Source organism: Crocodylus porosus, unplaced genomic scaffold (assembly GCF_001723895.1).
Source record: "Crocodylus porosus isolate Cpor-Errol unplaced genomic scaffold, CroPor_comp1, whole genome shotgun sequence".
Classification (NCBI taxonomy): Eukaryota; Metazoa; Chordata; order Crocodylia; family Crocodylidae; genus Crocodylus; species Crocodylus porosus.
Genome location: NW_017728948.1, coordinates 26051690 through 26061776, shown reverse-complemented (window position 1 = coordinate 26061776; position 10087 = coordinate 26051690). Strand labels below are relative to the sequence as shown.

The 10087-nt window shown below is 42.1% G+C and overlaps 1 long non-coding RNA gene across 1 annotated transcript; it reads left to right on the top strand.

Annotated features, from left to right (window-relative positions):
• The first annotated feature begins 293 nt into the window (after positions 1-293).
• LOC109321910 lies at positions 294-8688 on the top strand. The gene is made up of 3 exons (XR_002104211.1): positions 294-306; positions 6600-6604; positions 8337-8688. It is a non-coding gene; the product is annotated as an uncharacterized LOC109321910 (long non-coding RNA).
• The last annotated feature ends 1399 nt before the right edge of the window (positions 8689-10087 follow it).

Sequence of the window (10087 nt, the reverse complement as noted above, 5' to 3'; positions counted from 1 at the left end):
CATCAGGAGGCGCTACTTCATGGTCAGGGCAGCTAGGGTCTGGAACCAACTTCCAAGAGAAGTGGTGCAGGCTCCTACCCTGGGGGTCTTTAAGAGGAGGTCAGATGAACTTCTAGCTGGGGTCGTTTGACCCCAGTACTCTTTCCTGCCATGGCAGGGGTTGGACTAGATGATCTGCTCAGGTCCCTTCCGACCCCTGAAACTATGAAACTATGATGTGTTGATAGCTAGACTGTAAAGGTAAAACCCTAGGGCACTTGAACAAATGATGATGTCACGATGTACACATGATGAAAATGTCACTTTGTGTGGCTTAATGGTGTCACACATTATATATGCACCAATCTGAAGGGTTTTAGATGAGTTTGCATCTAAACTACATCATCAGGATGTAGTTTAGTTTGCAACAATGTGTTATAGCTATTAATCACCTCTTCCCCCCGGCTGCGGGAGAGGTGGGTAGGCTCCACAGAAAAAAAGGATTGGGTTCCTTGCTGCTTCTGCCTTCAACAGATGCCTGCTAAAGGCAGAAGTGGCAAGGGGCCCAATCCTTTTTTTTTTTTCTGTTTCAAGTGGAGCCTGCCCATGGCAAGCACCCAGCCTGATCCAAGTCTAGCTTTTCCCTGGTGGTGGTGGTAGGGCACTGCAGAGGGAAGGCCTGGGGTCCCCACAGTTCAGGGGCTGCTTGGCCTGCTGGCAGTTTGCCCCCCAGCCATGGGCAGGCTCTGCTGAAAAAGGAAAAAAAAAGGATCAGGCCTCTCACCGTAACCAGGACAGAAAAATAAACCCAAAAATTGAAATGGTGGGTTTCAATTAAAAACCCACCATTTCAGTTTAGCAGTCACAGAGAATTAAACCCCTGTCATGTATACAAGTGCCCCGAGATGTGATTGCTGTTCTCAAGTTGGGTAAATCAGTGCCTCTTTAATGTTCATCATAATGGGTTATTGCAGCAGGGCAAATATTACATAAAATTAGTCTTGAAGAATCAAATCTCATTTAGTGTCAGATGAACACTTGCATATGTAAACTGTTGTAAATAAACTGAAAAGATTTTTATTGAGTCTGTTTCAGCAATTGAAAAACATTTAGAGGCATTTTTGATGGTCCTTGTTAAACATTTATTTGAAGTTTGTGATACACTTGGATGAATCCTTTGACTTCAGCAGGGTTCTGGGTGGACATTGCCTGTTTACCAGTTATTGCAGGATTTAGGGCCTATGTGTTTGATTTTTGAAGTGTTGGCTGGCTGGTAGGGCTGTGCGAAGCTTTGGTCTCTGATTTGATTTGGCCCGATTCAGTGGTCAAATCTCTGAATCTGAATTGAATCAGAGGACCCTTTAATCTTGCTGAATCAAATCAGAACCATCTGAATTGGTTTGGAAAGATTTGGACATTCAGACATAGACACAGCTTTAAATGTTTTTTCTACATACGTCTAGGTAGCAGGCAGCTCATTAATGCTGTGATGCTGGGACACATGGAGTGTCCCAAAGAAGCATGGGGGGCTCCCCAGTGCACTCGGCAGCAGACCCGGAACTGGACCAGAAGCACTTCTAGTCCACTTCTGAGTCTGCTGGTAGCGCACGGGGGGAGGGGGGGGGCACATCCCACTTGGCTCAGTGACTGATGCTTCCTGGATCTGGGGGAGGCACCCAGGGTGCACCTGCAGCCTGTCACTGAGCTGAGGAGTCATGGGGGTGGGGGACCCACGCACTCCCTGGCGGACCCAGTACTTCCAGTCCACTTCTTGGTTCGCTGCCAAACATGTGGAGGCCCCTCCACACTCCTGTGGGATGCTCCATCTGCCCCAGCATCACAGCATTCACACGCTGTGCTGCTATCTCAAGATACGTAGAAAAAACATTTAAAGCTGTGTCTATGTCCAAATTGCTGATTCTCTGAATCAGCATTGCATTTTCAGACTTGGATTTAGCCGAATTGAATTGGGGACAGTGATACGAATCAACATATCGAATCACTGCCCCTGATTCAGGCTGAATCCGAATCAAATAAGGCCCATTTCACATGCCCTTACTGGCTGGGTAGGTGTTTCATCTGAGTGGTGGGGCCAAGTGCATCTACCAAAACATGAGGGTCAGCAAGGTTTCTAAACAACTGTCTGTTAATATACATTTCAAATGTAACAGCTTCTGAAAGTTGCAACTTCCTTGCTTTTGTAGTAAGCAAAATATTAATGATAATCTGTAACCTCTACCAACAAACTGACTTGTGTAAGTATAACAATTGAATTCTCACCTTCGATATGATTCTTGAAGGAGAAGATTGAGGCAAAAAGGTGTTGGTGGGTCACTGAGAGGAAATAATGACAATTTATTTGGCAGAAATTCATATTTTTAAAACCTGAGTGACTATAATGGCTGGCACATTCTATCATTGGTAATCCAGAAGGGAATAATAATTCCAACACTGTGATAAATTCCGTACAAGACAAAATGCAGACAAATCTCCCTAGTTGTTAGGCATCAAAAGACTGAAGAAGATGCAAATAAGATCACAAGGAAAGAATGAAACCTGAGAAATACATTGGGGGGGAAAAAAAGGAGAACACAATACTGAGAGTGACATTGTTGCCATTCATTGTTAATGCTATTTTGTTTCTTGTTCAAGAAGTGCTACAAGCAGTAACCTGGTTTTTATTTCAGCATTACAAACTGCAGTAATATGTCTACTACAACTTTATACTAATTTCCCTGGAAGACTAACCATTTATGGATACAATCTGGGACAGAAAAATAGTTTTTGTTACTATGCACAAGTTCATAGCCAATCAGTCATAGTTTTGGGACATGTGACTCTTTAAGGGGTTTTACAAATATTTGTTGAGAGCTGCTCTGAGTATACATTAGAGAGGAAGGAACTGCAATTGGGAGGTAGGAGTGGTAAATATAGATGACAGTAAAAGAATGAGGTGAAAACTGTGATGTGGATAAGGAGTTGCTATGAATGTAACAGTAAGGATCCCTCTACACATGCAGATAGAGGGGTGATGGGATCTAATGTGTGATCCACACAATCATGCTGCCTGCCATGCCACACGTGACACTCTCCCTTATTGTGGTCCCCAGCTCCCCCTGCACAGCCTCCTGTGGGTGCAAGCCCTACAGTTGACAGGGCTTAGTTTGGTTCACAGTGGGGGCAGCATTCCCCACACTACCCCCACTGCAAGCCCTGCAGTCAACATGGGGGTTTGTGAGGTGCCCTGTGCCCTTGCAGCAGAAGCAGCATTCCCTGCACTGTCCCTACTGTGAGCCCTGCCACCTCACAAGACTTGCAGCAGGGGCAATATTCTCCCCTCTGCTGCCACTGCAAGTCCTGCACCTCCTGAGACTCATAGTGGGGCAATATGCTTCCCGCTGCCATCTCTGTAAGCCCCACAGCTGACAACATTGCCATTACTGTGAGCCTTGTCAGCTGCAGGGCTGGCACTGGATGGTGCACCCCTGGGGCTGGCAGCCCCTTAGTTTTTGGGGCTCCCAGACACCGGTAAGCACTTGGCCACATGTTCAATTAATGAAGTGACTGGAACAAACTAAAAAGCTATTACACACTTTTTGTGGAATACCTTCTCTACCTTCTTGCTTGTTTTATTAAGCCATGAATTGGTTGAACATATAGCTGGACCACAACTTAGGTGTAATGCATAGAGGGGGCCTGTGGCGATAAAGTACTGATTTGTTAGGAAAGTAATGGACTTGGTATCTGTATTAGAGAGACTGGAAAGGAAATAGATGGGAGAAGTGAGTGATACAGTGTATTGTATTGTGCAGCTTTCAGAGTTGTTAATCTGTCTCTTGAATAACTATTTAGAAGTTATTTAAAATATATACAGTTATCTCAGGATTTAGAGCGTGATAGTATGGAAGAAAAGAAAGAAGGACCTATCTGCTGAGTCGGCACAAGGTGGTGGAGCAGTGGTGAAAAGCAGCACTGGGGGAAAAGACAGGAGCTGGGGAAACACCAGCACAGGTGTGGTTGTGCTTTATAAGCATGTGCTGCTGGCACTTAAAGGGCTGGAACCCCATGCTAGAGTTAAAAGAAGCCTGACCTGAAGAGACCAGGGAACTGGAAGTGATGTCTGGAAGCCACAGGAGGGCTGAATTATGGAAGGCAGCCAGCCGGCAGCAAACCCACTGAGGTGGCTCAGAGGAGCCAAACAACTTACCCCCAGCTTGGTCCTGGGATGGAAGATTGGAACTTGACTGAGGACGCTGAACCTAAAAAGAAGATAGAGAAGAACTGAAGTGGTTCACAGGGCATGGTTCTTACTGTGAACTCTAAAATACAAAGGGGTTTTTGAAAGGCAAGGATTGGGGTTGCCCAACTCCAGGCTAGAGGACTGTAAAGAGGGACCAAGTCCCAGAGTGATATTTGAGTTTCATATTGTTTTTGCTTTATATACGTTAACTACCTCAGAAAGCATAATAAGAAAGCATAGCGTATGTGCCCAGAACAACTTTTGGAGATCTCAAAGTCTGGCATAAGGTGGGGTGTAGGGCAGGTGGAGCTCCAGAAGATAGTGCCAGCACCCACAGGGAATAAGCTCTCCTCCCAAATTGCACAGAAGACAAAGTCATGGCAGGAGAGAGTGGTTGCCCTTATCCCAGTAGCAGTGGTACGATGCTAGAAGCAAGCAGTCCATTCATAAAGGAACTGAGATGGTAAAAGGCCCCATTGATACGTTAAGATGTGCCTCATAGGATAGGCATGGGTTTTTCCACACAGATCTTTAAGATTTGGAAAGTGGAAGCTGCCTTTGAGCTTACACAATCATTTATTCCTTGCATTGTAACATCTTACTTAGATTTTTAGCTTTTTGGGACAGGGACTGTCTTTTGATATGTCTTTACAGTGGGTAGCACAAGGGGGCCATGATCTTAGGATGCTGCTGTGCATAGATGAGGGATTTTTTATTATCAAAACTGGTGGCAAATAAGGCTTCACCTATTTAGCTAATGGCCATTCTTTTTTTCTCTCCCTTGCCCTCCCTGGGTCTCATTTGCTACTTTTCTAGAGATACAAATGACAATTGTAAGAGCTGCTGGCACACAGCACTAGAGCTGCCATCATAGAGAAATTGCAGGTGTTGTTGTTAAGGATTCTCCCTGCTAACTGTCTGGAAGACTATCAGTACCTTTTGTTGCTAACACTTTACCCAGTGCTTAAAAGGGTGCTATTTATGGGGTCATTTATGAACTTTGTGATTCTATTGAAAAACACACTAGTTTACCTTGCCTACAATATAACATAAGCAAGTCATTTCTTCAGTGATATATGTGATAATAGACTACTTTCTAAAGATTCATTCCTAAACTTTGCATGCTCCCCAGTGGGGACTTTGGAGGGAAGCGATTGATTTTGCATTTCTTGATAAAATGCAAAATTGCCATGGCAGTTTTTGTAGAGCTACTCTCTAGGCAACATTGATAAAAGCTAAAATTTCCCTTTCAGATCAGCATGGGAGGTCTCAACTCTGGTATTATGCTTCCCTTGACATCAACCAAAGATCTGCCCTTGTATGGGAAGCAAGCTGTATCAGAGTTTAAACCCAACATGCACATGTAATACTAGAATTTTGCCTAAAGCATCTGCATTATCATGGCAGGCTTAAGATAAAAGTTATTTTCGTATTTGGAGCACAGCTGTGGGAATATCTGACCTAAGGCTCAATTGCTAGCAGGGACATCCAGTATCATCATCTAATGGTGTAAAGTTTCAGGCACAGAGGTTCTACACTTGTAAGATGCCTTTGCTGCTGCAGAAACAATGGAAGAACTTTTAACCCCTTTGGCTGATTTTTCGTTTTCCTGAGGGTAGGGATTCCAGATGCTAAGCCTATAAGATGTTCATCTTCATTTTACATTATAAGGGAGAATGATGCCAACCCTATAAGGTTACGAATTATAGGCATTCCTTCTTAGCTCTTCTTTGCCATGACACCTTCAAAAACTTGAGAACAATTAGGCAGTTGGTACATTAAGACTGCTGTCTGTCACGCTGACCTACTTTATTTCTCTGTTTACTTGTACTCCCTCTTCTGTCTTTCCGTATCCTACTGCTGTCCCCTGTCTTATGCTTATGCTGCATATCCTTTGGGGGCAGATATTGACTTTTTTATTCTAGTGAAGGGGGTTCTGGGCCATCACTTGTGTTACTTGACACTGTTGCAATATAACTAATAGCAACACTTTCCAATAATTGTTATCTTTGGCTCTCGGGTTACCTAAATTTGCTCCTATGAGGGACCTCGTTGATGTCAATGGGATTACTCTGACGCTTAATTTTAAGTTTAAATAATAATATTTATATTACCATCATGTCTATGAGCCCCAATCTGGGACTAAGACCTTGTTATGTTGTACAAAGGGGCCATGCAAAGACAGGACAAAAAGAGTGTCCTTGTCCCAAAGAATTTGGTTTAAGAGAACTGTTTCCAGGATCTGGGCTGAACTTCATATAAGTGACACTCACATTATTTTGTCTGCGGCTCAGCTTTGCTATTTTACAGCCACTGTGCAGGATTTATATTAGCTGGTAGAGACTGCTTCAAAAATGACTATATTCATTAACAGTCCCAGATGAAGTTTTAATTCAATCAGCTGTAGGAGCTCTCTCAACAGCAGACACTTTCTCCTCAGTGGGGTGCAGTCCTGGAGCAATGACTCAGTATTCCAAATACTCCACTGTTTCTTGTAAAAACATACTGTGTAGTTTGAAAATATAACCTAGTCCCCATATCTCTGTAAACAGGTTGACACCTTCTCCCAAGCATTTAAACTGGGGAAGGGAAAACTTGTTTTGTCTAATTTCAAACCCACTCTGATACTGTGGGTTTCAAAGTCCAGCTCAAGCTCGCATGTTCCTAGGTTCATGTTTCATTTTAGAGACTGTGGTAAAGGGTGAGAGAGAAAAATCCTATGAAAATATAAAGTGAAGAAGGGAGCAGAGTGTTTCTCTCTGGAAAAACAAATACAGAGATTGTGAGGAATAAAGAAGCAGGTCTAGGGAAGGAGAGAAAGTCATATGAAGAAAAGATACTGTCTGTAACATACAGGCCAGTCACTGTGGGAGCTTAGCTTGTGACAAAGTTTGGGAAGTCGGATCCTCTACTGGAATATAGCATAGTTTTCAGCTGAAGTAGAAATAAAAAAAAGATGAGCCCTGCATGATCTCTATTATATGAGGAGAAGAAAAAAACTGGTGGAAGCTCAAACTTCCACTTCTGAGAACCTCAAAATCCACCTCAAACATTTCCATGCCCTTCGCAAGCCAGGTTCATCCATTTGCTACCTAAGATCTTTGAGCTAGAGTAAAACATTTTTGTTGTTCATAGCCATATTTCTGCTTCAGCCATGACTAAACTCTGCATGAATATTTAGTAGTTTGTATTCTATCAGCAAACTGAACAGTTGCACAGATAGAGAGACAGTAAAAAAGACAGCTGGAAAAAAACCAAAAACCCAAAACCACACAACTCACTGTATACTCTGGTCTACTCTTTAGAAAAAAAAAAGAAATGCCTTTAAGAAGCTTTATACATGCTGCATATAAAGCTTTATATATATGTCCCTTGTAGAATGTGATCTACTAAATCTAAGGGTCTGACCACTGAAGGCAGGAAGATTACTTCTTCTCCCACCAATCTCTTGTTACCTCTTAACATATTCGTTGCACCATTTCCTGCTTTCAGGCATTCAGGTTCCATCCAAATTCAAATTCACTGCAAGAAAGAGAAAGGAAAGCTCTTGAAAAGAGGGTTGTACAATTCAGGAATTGGTGCTTAAGTGAACCCACATCTGAAGAGACGCTTTCCTCTAGGTAATTCCTTCCTCCAGACTTCAATGTCACATCTCTGTTGTTCTCAAAAGACCAAGGAGTCAAGCTTACAGAATGACAGTGGTACTTTATTCAGGCAGCAGTGCTCAGCCTACTCGTTTGCTGTTCCCTGTTGTTTCCTCAGCAAATGTAACAACTTACACATAGCACTCTTAAAATTATCCATACAGCTTCCCCCTTTACATGTAACATACACCTGTGTAATAGTAACATTGGAAGTTTAGTTTGACCCACAGTTAAAGCACATTTTAACAGGTCTCTATTAGCCTTTGTGTTGGCTTTTTAGCTCTAAGTGATTGTCTCAGTTTCTCTGCATTCTCAATCCTTATTGGTTCAGCTCTTGTTTGGTTTCCTTCTGCAGATGTCTCAATGCCTGTGTCATTTTCAATCTCCTCTGTCCTTTCTTGTTGCTTTGATGTTAGCTCTGTTTCCTTCGGTGAATCTTATGTTGATGCTTTTTCTTTTCTCTCCTTGACAAGCTATAAGTGTTGTCTGTTCCTTCTTAACACCTGTCCTTCTAGTGTGACTACTTTATTGGATCTGGGAGCTACTGGATGAGAAACTAGTGCTTTTTGTTTCCATGTTCATCCATCTGAAACAAGCACCACATCTTTGTTGTGCAGTTGTGGTAACTCCCTGGAATCTTTGTCATAGTACCATTTTTGTTTGAGTTTGTTGAATTTTTAAGATGTTTTCACATCTTGTTTTTCATTTAGTTGAACATCATCTACAAGATTTGGCAGCTGGTTTTGAATTTCCTGTTAAGCAGCATTTCTGCTGGGGACAATCCATGTTTCCTGGGTATTGCCCTGTAATTTAAGTGTGACAGGTAAACAGTGGTGTAAATTGGTAACTTTTTTGAACAATTTTTTCACTATTTGCACTCCATTTTCCACCAGACCATTGAGGGTATTTAGGACTTGAAATATTGTGACGGAATCCATGTTTGTTTGCAAACTCTTTAAACTCAAGACAGTTGACTTGAGATCCATTGTTCTCACAATTTGTGGAATCCCATGTCTAGCAAAAATTGATTTGATGCGAGTTATAACATGGTTTGCTGTGTTTTTGAGCAATGCAATTTCAGGGTACTGAGAATAATAATCCAGCACTAATACATAATTTTTTCTGCGTGCATGAATAAGTGAATGCCCACTTGATATCACAGAGCTAGGGGCTCCTCTATAACTATCATGGGAACTTTTCTTTGTGTTAATCTGTACTTTAGATACATTGTACAAGCCTTTACAGCATCTTGTATGTCATTCTTTGTGTTGTGCCAATATAGAACACCCCTTGCTCTCCTTTTGCATTTTGCATTGGAGGCTTCCAATTCAATTTGGAGAGATTAATGGGTCTTCTGATTCAATTTGGATTCAGAGATTTGGCTGCCAAATTGGGCTGAATCTCCTCTGAATTGAATCAGCAACCGAAGCTTTGCATAGCCCTAATGAATATATGAACTTTCTTACAGCTATATACTACAGCTAAACTTTCTTTCTCAATTTGTGCCTATAGACATTCTGACTTAGAAAGTACCCCAGATACATATCCTGCTGGTCTCTAGCTATCCCCATATTTCTGAAGCAGAGTTGCTCCAGTGCCGCCTTTAGAAGCATCTGTTGACAATTAAATGGGTCTTTAGGATCATAGTATTTTAGTACTAGAGTTTTCATAATTTTGTCCTTCAAGTTTTTAAATTCATCTTCATGTTCATGTTTCAATGTCCACCAAGCATTCTTTTGTAGGAGTGATCTAAGGTGGTTGGTCTGCTCTGCTAAGTTAGGTAGATATTTTCCTACAAAACTGATCATTCCTAGTAATCTTTGCACTCCTTCCTTATCTGTCGGGGATGGCATGTTTGTAATAGCTTTAACCTTTGCAGGATTGATTTGTACCCCTTTCTCAAAGAGCTTTTCTCCAAAATATATTATTTCTTTGACCCTGAATTCGCATTTTTAGTTGTTGTTTCAAACCTGCTCTGCAACCTCTTTCTTAGCCTCAAGTCAAATTCTTCCATAGTATTTCCCCAAAGTAATACATCATGAATATAAACCGTAGTTCCATCAAGACTTTCAAAAAATTGTTGCACTTCTCTGTGAAGTACTTCAGATGAAGAACACAGTCCAAAAGGAAGGCTATGTGGGGAGCCAGAGGAAAAGCAAGGGCAACGTTGGACCCCTGCTAAACCAGATGGGGCAACTGACAACTGACGCCCAGGAAAAAGCCA